A 17,372-nucleotide genomic window follows, 5' to 3' on the forward strand; every position below is an offset into this window, starting at 1 on the left:
AACTTGGTGTACGAGTAAGTCCCTCTTTAAGCACAAGAGCTTGTGCTTTCGGATTGGAAGAACGTAAAGCTTAATTAAACAGCGGAGAGACTATCACTCCCTCTCACTTATGTTCAATGTACTTCATAGTCTTAACGCTCCTATTTACCTGCGTGAAAAATGTCAACGCTTATCAGTTCATGGTTGACTTCTTCGTTCTAATTATCAAAACACTCTCTCAATACCCATTCACAATTCTCCTTTCTTCTTTAACTCATATAGTGTCCATGCCACTCGACTGTGAAATCATCTCCCATCCACCATCAAATATGTTACTACAGTATATCTGTGCAAATCATCTCCTTTCAAAAACATCTCCTTTCTCTTCCTTAATCTCCCTTTTTTTCTTGTTTCCTCCTTTTTCCTATTGAGTAATGGTATTGATGTAAGGTAATTTATACACAATTACATTTATTTCTATTTTTATGTATCTTTAGATTTTTTTAAATTTTATTTTCTATTGAAGAAGTTTTAAATGGAACTATAAAAACAAAACTTTTATTTTAGTGGTTGTTTGGAAAAAATTGCCATTTGGCATTTAGCCCGCTAAGGTAAAAATTTTATTATGTAAAAAATTTAAATAAATAAAGCTTAAATACCGACAAATTATATTTAAACGGAAACTGTAAAAAAATGTGTTTTAATTCCAGAACATTGTTAATATTTTTAAATAAACGCTTTTGCATTGACTTTGTGGCCTAGCACTTAAATAAATGTTAATTATTATTTCATAAACGTTTTAAGACGTAACCGTCTCTTCGTCAGAACACTAACATAAAAATCCCACTGTACACTTTCACCATAGTTGTTGCACAAAAAAATAAAACCAACCATTTTAATTAGCAATTATTTCATGTACTGATAAGGTTTTGTATGTACGAGTACGTCTGAAAAACCAGTACACATAAAAAAATCGGTAGGTGGTTATATACAAATATTTAAAACATTTAAGCGTAACTTTGCTTAAGTGCATATTACTAGATTATAAAAAAATGTTTTTTTAGAAAAAAGTTTAGTGTTAACAGAAATCGTATCCATTTTTATCATATTGAAAAGAACCCGAGGAAATAACAAAGAAAAATACAACAAATTTCGTCAATAATGTATTCATCATCATTATTTTACAACAAATGAGTAAATGATTTTTTGGATCCTCACCGTACGCTGCGCAAATATCACAAACAGCTTTATTCTCTCTATTAAACGTGAATAGAAAAAGGTGTAAAAATTCCCACTTTCGTTTACTTGACGTTCCATTTTGAATGCTTGTTATAAAATTAAAATCATGTGTTACGTAAAATAAAAATAAAAGGTAAATTTTACAGTCCCTGGACTGGCACCTGAAGCGATTGATCATTTGACTGATCATCCCACCTTTATGTTACAAAAAATATATATTAAAGATACGCTGCAAATGATGTAACAGTGCAGTACCCTATGGACCATTCCGCGGGGGAAATGGATGATAATGATCATAAAAAGCAAACACAGCATCTGGTCGAACAAAATTTTTTTTTTTCGAATCATCATTTTGTTTTATATTGGTGCACATTTTTACATTCGGAAAAAAATGACTTAACGTATGTTAACAACCGTCAGCCTCGTGGCGCAGTGGTCACCGCATTTGCCTACCATGCAAGAGGTATTGGGCTTGATCCCAAACACGGTTGAAATGAAATATTTATTTAAAGGCGTGTTTTTACACTAGAATATTTTTAGTCCCTGGCCTGGCACCTAACACGTAAGACTGATTAACTTACTTTCATGTAGCAACAATGATCAAGATACCCACCGATTTGTATACCTTTGCAGTGCCTTATGTAGCATAAGATGCGGAAAGGAAATTATTATTTCATTATTATGTTAACGTCCAATATGTTAATATATTTCTTCAGAAAAGACAATCGCGATACGTCAAATAACGCTGTCAAGTGGCGCATAAAAGGACTTGCAAATCTGCTGTAATTACCAAAACCACAAATGTTTTACAGTAGCTACTATATTACTAGTACCACAAATATACAGTTACTACTAAATTGTTCCCGCAAATCCAATTGCAGCTAGTAGTTTCGGTCTACTGAATCGAAACCTTTTTTTCGCAGTAGAAAAACACTACAAATAATGGAGGAAAGCGGGGAACATAGTGAAAATAGAGTGCGTAACGCAGTGGCGTGAGAATTCGTTTTTGGTGCAATTAAAGCCTTCCATTGTTTTAAAAGCTACACATCATTTGAATAAAACATAAACAAAACTAAAATAAATGTTTTCCATATTCATACGATGGTGTTATGGAGACCAGGGCCTCAATTATGAACGCTATCTTCATCTGAACATATCAAGACGGTATATTTAACTTCTGTACCATCTCGACATCATATGATCGAAACAAACTAATGAATCACCCCAAAGATCAAGTCCGCGTTCCTTACTTAATTAACATTTAAAATAGTTCTCATTTATATTTTCAAAGGAATTCTGATGAAAAAAGCCCACTTTAAAGCGATTATAAACCCCAAAAAAATATATTCAAGCCGAAAATGCTCGCTTAAACATGATTTTTATCTGACTTTCGACAATTACCAAGATGGTATACTTAACAATAGTACTACTGAGCAATTAAAAGGCCGTTCTTTATACGTACACTCAGAAAAATATTAAAACAGATTGAACAATATAATAACTACATTTGTATTTTACAGTGGAAACATTTTACAGCTGATGCTCTTGTATGTTAAAATGGCAGCATTTAGCCAGTCTAGCCAGGGCACCAAGCCGCTCGATTTCAAAACTGACTGTTGTGTTGGAATTTAATTTGACTTAATAATTTACTTCTTTCTCTCTCATATTTTTAATTGGCTTGTAAGAAAAAAGTGCCAACCTCAGAAGGATTAAAAATTTTAATGAATCGTAAATAAAGGAAAATTTGCTCAGTGGAACAAAATGTTGTCATATTTAATGCGTCGATAAACGTATCGAGGGGTTCTAGACCCGTCGATACGAACCGATGTACTTACATCAAAACTTGATGATGGGAGGATCTGTAGTGTATCTTTGTAATCGGTCGGGAAAATTTTATTTTCAACTATGACGTCATAAACTATGTCATTTAAGTGAGTAGATATGTGTACCGTGACGTACGCTTCCCCTTGTTTTATATCGATGTACCTACCCAAAACTTGAAGGTGGGAGGTCGGTAGTGTATCTTCGTAATCGATCGAGAGAATTTAACTAGAACTATACCGTCCTAGTGAAAGTATGACGTCCTTATCTTCTCATCATAATCGAGGCCCAGTGAGTAGAGAAACAACAGTATTTATTTGTCCACTCGCTCTTCTCTACGTTCACCAGCATTCCTGTTTAGAACTTTCTAGCGTCTCTTTAATTTTGTAATTTATTGTAAACCAACCACATTTCCGTGAAATAAATTTTATATGTAAGAAACCCATTTTTTTTCCATTATATCAAAATATAATATTATGGCCGTTTAACTTTAACAATATGCATCTTTTTGGGTGATCCTGTGTCAGTTGGATTCATTCCGGCGTTTTGAAAACCATTACAGGAGCCATTTTCAGGGTTAATTGTGTGTTTTTGAACAAAATATATGCGTTTATACTCAAGTAATTTGAACCCTGTCACTGTTGGCATAGTCAAATAATAATAATTAAATAACCACTGAAATTTCTCATTGTTATATTTATTTAGTTAATTTTTTATTAATAGTTAAGAAAATTTAGTTTTTAAAATAATGATGTAACAATATTGGTGAAACATGTTAAAAATAATAATTTAAAAATCTCTATCTTAAAACAAGCTCAGCCATGTTAGATGGAGACTAACCTAACCAGAGTACTCTATATATTCACGTTCGTCTAGTGTAATAATTCCAAAAAGGCAAAAGCATTTATTACCAAAAAGCAAATTATTGAATAAATTGTACTTTCATTATATTTTAATATAAGCTGCAATTAATTTTGATTTTTATAACTCCTTATGAGGTGAATTTACCCATGTCTACAAACATTTCGAGATACTTATTGTTGATCAATATATTTTTTCCTTACTTTTACCCTTAGAACATCGAGTTTGAAAATAATTCATCGACTATAAAATCACACCAAGAAAAAGCTCAAAAGGCTGAAACACTCACAGCATACTGTTTTATGTACCCTTAATGCAGAAAAGCTTCCATATGGAGGTTGAAGGCATAAACGGAACTAATATACATACATACGTAAAGAGGTTCTTGTAAGTAATACTGCCTTAGAAAATTAGCACCTTTGGAGAACCGTTTTCAAACACGGTTCTTTTAAAGATATAGCTTTAGTAGATTATTATCAAAGTATTTTGAAAGAGCATTCATAACCTCGAGTTCAAAAGCCGCGCCCGAAACACTGAATATTCAGTTCTCCGTTTTATTTCTCCTATTATTAAATTTATCAGAAAGGGAAATCCTCAATTTTTCAAGCACAATATCATACATATATTTTTTTTTACTTATTTTTAACATGGTTATAATTTATTTCCACCTATCGGATATATGTAATGAAGGGTATTGTTGCTACAGAACAAGCCCATTTTATTTATTAAAAAATGGTGAATGGTAAATATACCTTTAACATGTATGGCTATTTAAATTTGCTATTTTTTTTTTAAAAATTAACTGCCTCTGCATGAATTTTATAATTTTAAAGTTATTTTTTTATTTCTAGTTTAGTAAAAAGAAACATTGCTTCGTGTATTAAACCAAATATTTTTTTAGTATAATTTTTGTATTATGCAACTCGTACCGTTTATACTTATTCAATATAAAAATATTAACTATTCGTTTCATAAGGTCTCTGGAATACATTGGTCGTATACAATTTAATAAACTGCCTGATGACCTTAAAAATGAAATGTCGAGTGGTAAATCTCAAAGACCAGAAATGAAGACCTATTTCTTGAATCTTTTTGAAAGTGATAGTTTTTAGCTCAGTTTCTGTGAATAGTCTATATATTGTGTTTTAGGTTTAAATGTTTTTCTTTTCTTTTTTTAATATTAAGTTCACAGAATGTTTAAATGTTTTTATTTTCTTTTTTAATATTAATTTCACAGAATGTTTAAATGTTTTTCTTTTCTTTTTTAATATTAAGTTCACAGATTGTTTGAATGTTTTTATTTTCTTCTTTAATATTAAGTTCACAGATTGTTTAAATGTTTTCTTTCCCTTTTTAATATTAAGTTCATAGATTGTTAAAATTTGTTAAAATTTTTATTGTTTAAATGTATACTATGTATTGTTACAAGAAATGTACTATTTTTTTATGTACCGTCCCAAATGAGTTTTCTCGTACAACTCCTGGGAATATAATATCATGATATTCATGTCTTATATGTTTTATTAATAAATAAAAAAATAAAAAAAAAACATTGTATCAACAATAATTTAAAAATATTATCAATAAGACATTGAAAAGAAAAGTGTATGAGTGGGTTATGGTCCCGTAGCTAGTGTCTCGGACACACAGACCAAAGGTCCGTGAGTCCATTTGAAAATTGCCATTTACCAATGCACAATTTACATTATGTACAAAAAAGTTTCCACTCAATACAGATTTTCTAGCGAGTCAGGGCAAGTTCATAGGCATGTATTCATCCCGGTTGTCACTATAAGCAGTGTTTATACTCAATAAATGTTCGCGTAATGTCAGTAAGAAATGAAATGGAATGGCCTGAAATTGAGCGCAATCTATATACTTACATTTCAAAACCAATTATATTTTGTTGTTTTTTTCACATAAGTATTTTTTTATTCATTATATAGACGGCTTAAATCAATTACAGCAGTTAAGTGAAGAAACATATGTTCAAGAAACTGAATAAAATAAACATGAAACTTTGTAGCAAAGACAAAAATCAGTAATAAAATAACAATACGTGTATATTCATAAACACGATCAACATATAAGACTTCGAGTTAATTCATGCCGATCTATTTTCATTCCACACTGTGTTCATGGCAAAAAGATCTACGAACAATCGGAAGATCTATACGAAAGACTTCTAAGTTGTGTGATGAATTGACTAATCTACACATTCTGGACATGAAGGCAAAAGTTGCTCTTAAAAGATTTTATAAATAGCAGTGTTTGGGCGAGTGGTTGATGGGATTGAGTGGTTTGTGGCTGGATGGACCACAAGAGGATGGAGGTCCATCTATCCTACTCCTCCTGTGATCTCCCAATTTTCAGCGTTTGTTATTCTCCTTGTTTCTATAGCCATGGGTAGCTACGGTTGCTATGGGAACAATTTTCCATATCCATAGCAACCAACATCAACAATTACACATTTTTTCTCTTTTAATAATTTCTGCCAACTTCCGCATGTTAGAGTTTTATCTGCCCGCATCTGCTCGTCCTATAATCATCTACCCGCATCTGATCTTCATTATTTTATCTGACCGCCGCTCCGCCACATTCACCATTATATTTTGCAAATAACTTTAGTGAAAGTGCCGTTTTCATCAGAAAGGAAAATATTACCCAGAAGCCAGGACTTGGAGATAACATCCGGATTTCTGTCCCTGATTCCCTCTCCTGTCTTCCTAAAGGTAAGATTTTTATCTTTTGTTGTTCGTTTGGCCGCATACTGTTCGATTCCGCATTTTCCATCTCCACGCAACGCATCTCTTATTTCCCCGCAAATTTTAACAAAGATCTACGGATTCAGTCAAATAATATCCACACAAAATTATAATCGCCACTCCAAGCAGATTTCGACTTCTGATGATACGGTTGGAAACATGAAAATAAATTTGTTGCAACAGAGATGGAAAACCATTTATGGCATTAAATATTTTGAAAAATCATGTACCAGGAATCGAAATCGGGACCTCAAGCGTGGTTGGCAAACGCGCTACACTACGATGCGGACTCGACTCCACTTGATTTCATTTTGGAATTTTCACCCGAGTGTACTTGTTCGCTCGTCCCGGGATCTGATTCGATTTCCCAAACAGAAATATATTCTTTATCAGCAAGGACATAGAATCCTGGCAGATAAAAATAGTGCTCAAAAAATAATAATGACATGTTTAATTTTATTGGGTGATTGGAAGAACATGTCATTTGGCTAGCCAATGTGCAAATATACAAGACAAATAAATCATAATTCTAAGGTACTACTTGCAAACCCGGCAAAATCCACAATTCAAAAAAAGTGAGATATTAATTGAAACTAATTAAGACTACAATTTTTTACAATAATTTAAACATTGTCAGTTAAAAATATGGCTTAATTTTTATGATTTGACTTTTAAATTATCGGCTTTGTTGCAAACATGGCAACCTCTACTTGAATATTGCAAAGTTAGCAATGTATATATATATATATTTTAATTTCACTACTGTTTTTTGACATAATCATGCTTATGTCATCACTGCTTACGTAAAAAATATTTTCTAAATTCAATAAAAAAAATAAGTTTAAAAAAAGTTGAAGTGAAGTATTGTATCAGTTTTTTGTGATTTGCTCAAAATTAAGAACGATAGATTTTTCCAGGTTTGCAAGTAGTTCCCTGATTTGTAGTTAAGTGCAAAAATAAATCACTATTTCTTTCAGTGTGTTGATTTTCTTTTTTTTTAAATCTATCTGAACATGGTGTCTAAGATGCTTCAAACCTCGAAAACAATAAAAAAATAACGAATGATAGGCAAATAGTTCGAATAATTTCTTTATAACAATAAACCTACCGATAAAAACTATAAACTTTATTTATTCGATATTTTATGGCAGCCGGGTCCCGATATATTTGAGTATCTTTCGAAAATTTGCAATAAAAAGGGAGAGAACGACTGGCGATAATCGGTACTGGCAAGTATACGGCAAGAAAAGGGTCCTTTGTTGTGTAAGGTCAATGGAGGACCGACCCCTGTTCCAAAACACCTATAACCACTTCAAAACAACAACCCTTATCTTTCCCCACGACCTTTGCAAAACGTGTCGATTTCAATAAAGGTCCGTGGCTACCGAAGCCCTTTCGACGGAGTGCAATATTTCAATTAATTATTGATACTCTGTTAACGAACGGAATTATTATTTTGTTTACAACGTTGAGCCAGCGACGGTGTTTTGGGAATCAGGAAATGAATGAGCGACTTTCCTTTTGAGAAATATTAATATTATGAAAAGGACCGCGTGTTGTGTCGGGCAATAACTAACTTTAATTAAGGGGAGACCCTTTGAAGGGAAATGTGTAACTAAAAACATTATTTTACCAAGAGTTTTAGCTATATATAAGAGATAAAAGACTGCTTAAAAAATATTAATGTTAGCAAGGTGAAATTGCGTCATTAAATATTTTTTAATTAAATTAAAATATATAGTGAGTTTTTCAGTTTTATGTATTTTTTTTAGTTTTGGTCCATCGAGTAAGCACGTCTGTAGATCATGTTTATGTTTGATTCCTGGTTAGTTTGATCTGAAATCTTAGATTTACCAGTGTTTTGCGCAACAATATTTTAGAACCTTTTGATCGGAGCATAAGACAGATATATTTCATAATCTTCTCTTTATGTATATTACAATAATAATTAATCTCTTATGCACTGTAACTGAAGAACAAGTAAGGTACCTTATTTACCATAGGGTGCGAATAAGAGATTGATGAAAATAATCAAAATTTACATATAATAAGGTCCTTAAATGGTTGACAATTAGTGTATAAAAAACAGAAAAATATGACTAAATCGATGATTATATATTATTAAAGAAATATGTAGATTCCGATGTATAATCACTTTAACGATTGACTTACAGACGTATATTTTGGAGTTTCCGATTTTTAAAAATGCAACATAGTTTTTTCTAAGCCTGCGTGTTTTGTGCTGTTATAAACTACTTTCAGGCCTCCTGGTCTGCTGTGGTGCAAAAAAAAACAACACGTAATACATTAGACAATTTTAAGAGAAATAAGTATTTTATCTTGGAAGAATTTTTCTGAAATCACTCCTAAACATACTTGCTAATTGATGATTATTAAAACTTATAATATTAGAAATCAAACACTGATTTGAGTCTACTGAACAATTTATTTGATTCAGACATTATTATTGAGATATTCGTTTGAAAATGCCCTAACAAGGCGAAACAATTGTCACGATTTTTTTTTTAAATATTTTTTATATTTGTAAAAATAAAAATAAAATAAAGTGTTCAGTTGACTCAAATCAGTGTTTGATTTTTAATATTATAAGTCTAAATATAGAGTTCTACAAAATAAACACCAAATCAATCGATAAACATTAATATTTTTTCCGTTATTTGCAGTATTTTTCTTGAACATAAATCAGCTTTCGGTATGATTTTGAAAGCAAAATTTATTTTACTGCCCAACCAGTAAATAATTAATATTCATAGAATACTTAATGCTATAAGCGATGTCCCATCTCTGTTGCAATCAATTTTTTTTCACGATCCCAACCATGTCACCAGAAGTCAAAATCTGCTATTTATTAAATCTTCTAAGATAAATTTTTGTTTTTATGCCCCAATGTCCAGAATGTGTAGATTAGTCAATTCGTCACATAATTTAGAATTCTTTGGGATAGATCTTCTGGCTTTTCGTAGATCTCTTCGCCCCTAAAGCAGTGTGGGGTGAAGACGTATTGGCATAGTTTAGCTCGAAGCTTTATGAAGTTATATAAAGATATTTTTTTGACAAAATAAGTATAAAATTACAAAATGGTTGGTACATACATAATTAATAATAACGTTTTTACCTCTCTAATAGAGTGAAAACTTGTGTTTAGAGAGGGAGATCGTTTTACATTTATTTTTATACATATGTAATATATTTAGTTTCTACACACATATATTTTATTTTTATTTTATTTTTACTATCTAAAACAGATACCTCAAATTTAGACATTATATTCTAAAATACACACAATTTTCTTGTGTATAAAGTTTAGGCTAGAGTGGGTCTCGCGTGTTTTTTAATGTTAATTTAAATGTTTCAATATTTGGTATTGATTTAAATATTTCTGGAAGATTATTAAAGGTTTTAAAAAAAAATACATATGAATAATGATTACATAGTTTTATATTCTCTTTGTTCAATTTCTTGTACACATGTTTCTTTATGTAATTATTGTAATTGGCTTAATCCGTATAAATAATAAAAAAATAAAATAAAAAAAAACTGAAATAATTATTTTAAAAATAAAAAATAAATAAATTCCTTACAACATCTACATTAAGATTTTTTTGTCTGTTTTTCAGATTTTATTTTAAAGCATTTTTAACACTTTTGCCTCTAAAACGGTGTTTATATAATACACGTAAAATAATGTTTGCTCTATTTAATCAGAGTGTGACGTCATATAATTCTTATTCACCGGAATGTAAAGGAATTATGACGCGACACGTTCGCCAGTGAATTAAATCTGAAGTCGTCATCTTTTAGAGTCTCCTATCTCGGCGCTATATACGAGCAGTGCAATGCTCCAATAGGATTATGTGACCACCACGATTGCATAAACCCAGGGACGGATTTTAACTCAATCATTCCAAACAATTCTACGTTGCATATCAGAGAAATTGGCTAGGCATCCTGCATTCCTTCAAACTATCAAAATAAGGAGAAAAAGCGACACAAATATACGTATAATCTTGTCAGTCATGTAGTCTAGTATCATGCATGGGCTTTGGGGTTCGACAAATGTAATAAATTTAGAATAGAAAATACGTTTTTCTTCATTTTTTTCTTTTCCGAGTCCAAGCGGATGCAGAATACAGTTTTATGTGCCAAATTGAAACGGAAGAACGATTTTTAACTCAATTGCTGCTCTCTGGTAAAAATCCTGAGTAAGGAGATCGAGTAGAGATAAAGCCGCCTTGATTTGAAATGATTGGCTCTTTTGAGTTCTATTCATTAGCTCTTGGTTGAAATTCCCGGTAGAATGGACGTGAAATATTGATTTTAAAGGTATTTGAAACTACCCCACCTTCAAGTAACAAATGATCGTTTAGGAATTGATGCATGTAGATGCATGGGAATTCCTAAAAAAACGGTGTTTTGCCAGGCATATTCATTTCACGATAAATAAATACAATAACAAAGAAAGTAACTACGTTTATGTTTTACGTTGGTTAGTAACTGTATAAGTACTGAACTTTCTGACTAAATAATGGAACTCAATGTGTGAACTGTCCATGCTTGTCCAAACTGAATAACTAAAGATGCTATCACTTATACATAGTTATTGTCCAGTATTCACTTTACTTCCTAGTTGGATCTTGACGTCGTGTACTTATTCCGTATTTCTCAACAATTTTATATCCACTTCTATTTTTAATTTTTTGTTGATCATTTGAATGTTTTCACAATCTATTGTGTGCATACAGTAAATGCATGATTCACTTAGTACTCAACTGCAATAAAGGTTTATTCAATAAAGAACACAATTCTTGTTTTGGTTTTTATATAAGTTCTGTGTTATCAATAATTCTGTTTTTTAGAATGTGAAATTAACGATTCAAACACTTAGATAAATTTTTTTCATTATTTAATTATAACTTATATAAAAATAAAATTGCAACGATCATACTACGCGATCCCTAATATTGATGCAATTATAAAAATAATAATAAAGTTAGTACCTCTTTTGAAGTTAAGCCAGTTGAAAACATGTATTAACTCTTGTATGGCTGTGAGGTCACACTAGTCTTCATACGACACAAGACTTGATATATCTCTCTTATTTTTTAATTAAAAAGTTGTATTTTTTGTAATCTTCAAATGCACATTTTTACACTGGATATGGAAAGTAAATTTTGTTTAATTATGCTGTTCAATAAGAAAAATATTTATTTTTACTACGCGAAGAATGAATGTGATGCCAATACATCAATAAAACTGAAGAGAGAGCACGACGATAAAACTCTTGACAAAAAAGACAGCGACGCTGTTCTGTAACCGATGTTTGTGTAAAAGAGATTCAGTGGGTTACTGACGATGGTGGGGGACGAAGGCATGTGAGATAAACGGCGAATTTATGATTTTAATTTTTTTTTTCCTATAACATGGCTAAATTAAATGTTTATTTTCAAAAATTATGGAAAAGGAATTATGAAACAGTATGTCCCCATGTTTTTTTTTTTAAATGTCTGAACATTAGAATATTATCTCTTTTGCTTTTGGTAACACGATGTTAAATCACCGCGCGCAAAGAAATTATTTACCACAGTATTTTAAGAGATAAAAAAACAGTGATATTTCATTGTTGCTATACTGGCACCTGAAACCCTCATTACATGCATTAATCTTTTACTAACTTTGCAAGTATACTAAAACTCCTTAAATCCGAAAACCTCATCGTCACTAATTTTAAAATATGATTCAAAAAGGTGTCAAGAGGTCTTTCGCAATATGCGCAAGAATTAATTTTACTCTGATCAGAATATTTTATCAAATTCTGAGAACTTCAAAAACCAAATTTCCAGCGAGCAGACATGTTGTTGGACCATTGCGCAGTGAAGCATAACAAATTTAACGTATTTAAACCTTAATCAAATTTTCTATTCAGTTTGTTCGTCCAGACTGGCTGGAATCATTTTAGACTCGGGTGCAAAAGAGCTGAGAGCAGGCAGAGATTTAACTTAGTAAGAGCTGTGGGTAAGATTGAGTGAGAGTTTGCTCACTGAACTAGTTTATTAAATCTGCCCAGCGAGGAAGTCAAAAACTCTGAAGTAAAATACCAGCGCTTTTCGAAATAACTTTGATTTCAATTGAAAAAAATACGTTAAGTTCGTGGGGTCAACCGCCAAACGAGTTTAAGGTCGTTGTCCGATAAAAAGTCAAGAAATCATACGATTAAGCTAATTTTAAGCACCTTAACCACCAACAGTACCATTAAAAAATAAATAAAATAAATGTTCGATACGTTTGCATCCGTTGTGTGGAGCCCACAATAATAGAAAGTACTGAAAATGTTCACCGAAAACTTTAAAAATACCTAGATTATAAAAACAATAAAACGCTTTGCACTTACAACTAATCTGCTAAACAAAATGGATTTTTTACCCTTAAAAATAGACGCACTATATCTGAATTATGCTATTTATATAAATTATTATAAAAAAAAGTTTTTTAACTTTTTTCACCTACTCTCCAAAAATAATCTTAATGTCCCCTTTCGCGTGACAAGAAATAAGTATTTATTCCATCTGCCAGTCTGTGGCACTAACTATGCACAACACTCTTTCGTCTATCATTCGTGCTCTAACTAAAATGCTTTTGTTTCATCTATTGATATATTTAAAACGCACCTTAATTTATTTAAAAATAAATTAAGACTGATTATTTCTGGCTGCAATACGATCTATGCTATTTAATGATGTTCACACTTACTCCCACATACACAAAAACACACCTATACACTTACTCTCATACAAATACACATAAATACACCCTTTTGTTTTATCACAATTTAATATGTATGATTTTTATTTAGAAACATCGCTAGTCTGTCCTTAAACCGTATATTTTTTTTGTTATTAAAATAAATTGATAAGTAAACTATTTTTTTTAAGGTAAGTTTGATAATAAAGTACACTCTAAAGTTTATATAATTGAACTTTATTTATTTTTTCATTCAAAATAACACTCGTTTAATTTAATTACTTTTTGGCCGGAAGATTATGCCATTAAATTTTTTACTAAACTAAGATACGTTGTAACTAATATAAAAATGAAATTTTGAAGTAAAATTTGTTTAAAAATTTATAAATAATATTAAATAAGTTGGGAAAGTTGTGAAAAAAAAATAGTTCTGAAAAAGAAATGCAAGCATTTAAAATCAAACAAGTTTTGATCTTTTTTTTTCTTAAAACAAATTAAAGACAATTGACTGCAGTATAATCAGCCACTAAAACCAGCTGTCAGGTCACAAACCGTATAAATACCTAGACGCCTAGAAAACATTCTCTGAAATGTTCCATATCTCTTTTGTAATATGTTTATCTTGATAACTCTCTAGGGGGTGAAATCAAAAAAATATAGAGATCTTTAAAATATAATTTGAGACTTCTGAAACATTATTTACAAACGATCATATTCATTATCTAGATAAGTTCATCATACGTATTCAGATGTACAAAGGAAATAGATTCTACTGGCATTACAATATGGCCTTTACTAATGAACAATATTTTAAATGTGTCAAAATTTTTGTAGACAAGGACTGGATTCGACTCCCCGGGGAGCTATGAATATCAACATATTACAACAGAGATGAAGGACATTTCAGGGAAGGATATATAGAAGTTTTCGCATCTTAAGGGCTTGTGACCTGTCATTGGCTGGTTTAAGTGGCCATTTTACACACTGTGTAACATTCACCATTCTGCCCATATTTGAACATCTATATTCCTACAATTCTTTCATCTGTTCACGTTTGTGAAGTTAAAGAGCTAAAACCTTTATTTATGCGGGCGAGATTCATCTCATTGTCTTATTTCACTTACAAACTAGGCAAGGCCTGAAAATTGTATTTTTTCAATTTCTATACTTCTTCATTGACGGATGGATCTATCGACAATATTGACCGTAAGATTTTCTAGTGCTGTGGGTGTTTTCTGTGAATTAAGAAATGCCGTTTTTGTGATCGGCACTATTTTCATAAGGTGTTCATTACAGTTTTTTTGAATGATTGCGGCCTGGTTGTTTTTAGAAAAATATAGAATTGACCTTACTGCACCTATATATCTCATTTTTTCAAAATTGTGGAAACTACGTTCAGTTTGTGTTCCAGATTTGTAAAGTTGTTTTGACTTCAAATAAGCAGTTTATTGCAGGGCATACATAATATATGTTTAACACATTATAAGGTAAAAATTAAATCGCCTTCTCTAAAACAAATCTCGTACAGAAAAAAAAATGATTAAGTCATGAGGGTCATATAAAACCATAAGTGTTTAAATTTCAAATAACACGTCGAGTGTGAAAACTCTGCAACTCAAATAAATTTCTGATATGCGTTGAGGGGAATAAATACCTTAAACAAACATTTCAAAAATCTTTACGACCCCAAGTCGTAAGGGGTGGGATGAAGCTTCTACTTTCAGCACAACATATTTTACAAAGTTGAAAGTGTGTCGATAAATAAACAGAAATACACCTCCATACAGGTGTTAAAGGCTTAAAGGGAAACTGGAAGGAAGGTGATAATATATTATTATTGTATACGATACCTGTTTGGTCGAACTTTCGAAGCTCAAAGCTTTGCACTTTTAGTTAGGGAAGACTTGCAATGGGGACTCGTGGAATCGAGATCTCTTCAAAGTTTTTGGTGATATTTTGAAAGCTTTATGTATAAGTTTTTCGGTTTTAATTCCAAAGAGCGTGTTTTAAATACTGGTTGGTTAAAAATCACCGATTTTTTTTCTGTTGCATCGTTTCTTACCTGAAAAGAAAGAAAATGTATCCGTTAAATTCAAGTCATAATGACTACCTTATCAATATGGAATTTTCGAATTTTTTTTTGTCACAGATTTTTATTTGATTTTATTGGAAAGCTAACAGACACATTATAAAAAATTATAAGATACATATAATAAGTACATTTTATAAAGTCCAATAAGAAGCTGCCTCTTAATATTGGTTACATACATAATAATTGTCACATGAATATTATTCTTTGTTTATTCTGACATATCAAAATATTTTTTAAAAGTATATTGTTAATCCAGTAATGTCACATTATTTTTATTATTCATCTTTGTTTATAATGAAAAAAATGTAAATTAAAATAAATAATTGTACACATGTTGTAGTATTGTTAAAAATTAAAATTAAAAAATGTAATAATTGATGAAGGAATGGACTCAAACATGTGAAAAATAATTATTGTACAAAATATACATATTAGGAAAAAAAGGTTTGTATGCATAAGTAAAGCAAAGCAATAAATAACCGTAACAAGAGGAAAAAAATGTATCTTAGGTAAATTTAATTAACACTAATATTTTTTTATCTGCATTTAAATATCCGTCGCACGGTTTCACATTAAAATATTTATAACTAATATAGCAGACCATACGGTGTATTTTTACTATATATTTGCATACAAACAGTACAGCACATATATACAAAGGTTCCAGATTTGAGGCACAACATTATAACTTAAATTTTATCGACAATTTATTTTAAGGTGAAGTTAAAGATATATTATTAAAATAAATATGATCAAATTGTTGATAACACATATTGTGGTGTTATAAATACAACAAAAATAACCGATTTATGGAAATATCGAATAAATATGAAAATTTTCATCGTTCAAATTGACTTTACGATTATCGTGTTATTAATCAGAAAAAAATGTGAGCCAAATAATCACAATAAATATTTGTTATCATCAGCTGGGAACTACAAAACTTAAAAAAATATCTCTTGTAATCATTTATTTAATAACAAATATTAAGGGCACAAAATAGTCAAATATGGTATACTGTGGGCATAACTACTGTAAATTATAAAAATAATTTTTAAGCATGTTCGCTAAGAAAAAAAAGGTAAAGATAAACGATCTATTATTTCTGTATGTTATCGCGAATATAGTCCATTTATTTATTTATTTACATACATTAGGAAGATATTGGTCCCAACTCCATGAAACTAAAAGTCCTGTGTTGAGATGGGACGAGCAATTAGTTGACACAGACACATGAGTATACCTCCACAAATATAGAATCAGAAACATTTTTTTTTTTCAATACATATATATATATGGCACATCAGTATGGTAAACAGTAAACTCAACATTCGGAAAATCATCAAGGATAGAATCATACGTAAATATGGGCAAAAACGCCAAAAAATGCACAATGAAAATTCTTACAAGAATTTTTTTTTCATTAATTATAAAGTCAACAACATGAAGAGCATTATCAAGCCAAAAAAATAAAATTTAGGTTAAGTCTTATGCCATTAACTTCAAAACACTTGATTTTTATTGATTTTACCGTTCGCAATTTTCATAAAAAATTTTAGAGGGAACAAAATGAGTCATTTTTCCCTCTTATTAAATCTTAAAAAAACATAGATTTTTTTGACTGAGATAAACATTAGAGCAGGAAGGACGTTGCGTCGCTTGCGATATTGTTGACACATCTGCCTACGAAAAACGTGTTTTTGTGCACCATAAATACACCTTACTCACGCGTCCTCGCTAGCCTACTTTCCCTCCTTAGTTAGTACTAACATGTTAATAATAATATTTGGCTGATTATTATAGCGGCATTTTTGTAAAAAATCACCTCAAGGGCGCTTTACAATTGTATATCTAAA

Source organism: Micrasema longulum, unplaced genomic scaffold (genome assembly GCF_059751315.1).
Source record: "Micrasema longulum isolate JH-2025_06_02 unplaced genomic scaffold, ASM5975131v1 h1tg001318l, whole genome shotgun sequence".
Classification (NCBI taxonomy): domain Eukaryota; kingdom Metazoa; phylum Arthropoda; class Insecta; order Trichoptera; family Brachycentridae; genus Micrasema; species Micrasema longulum.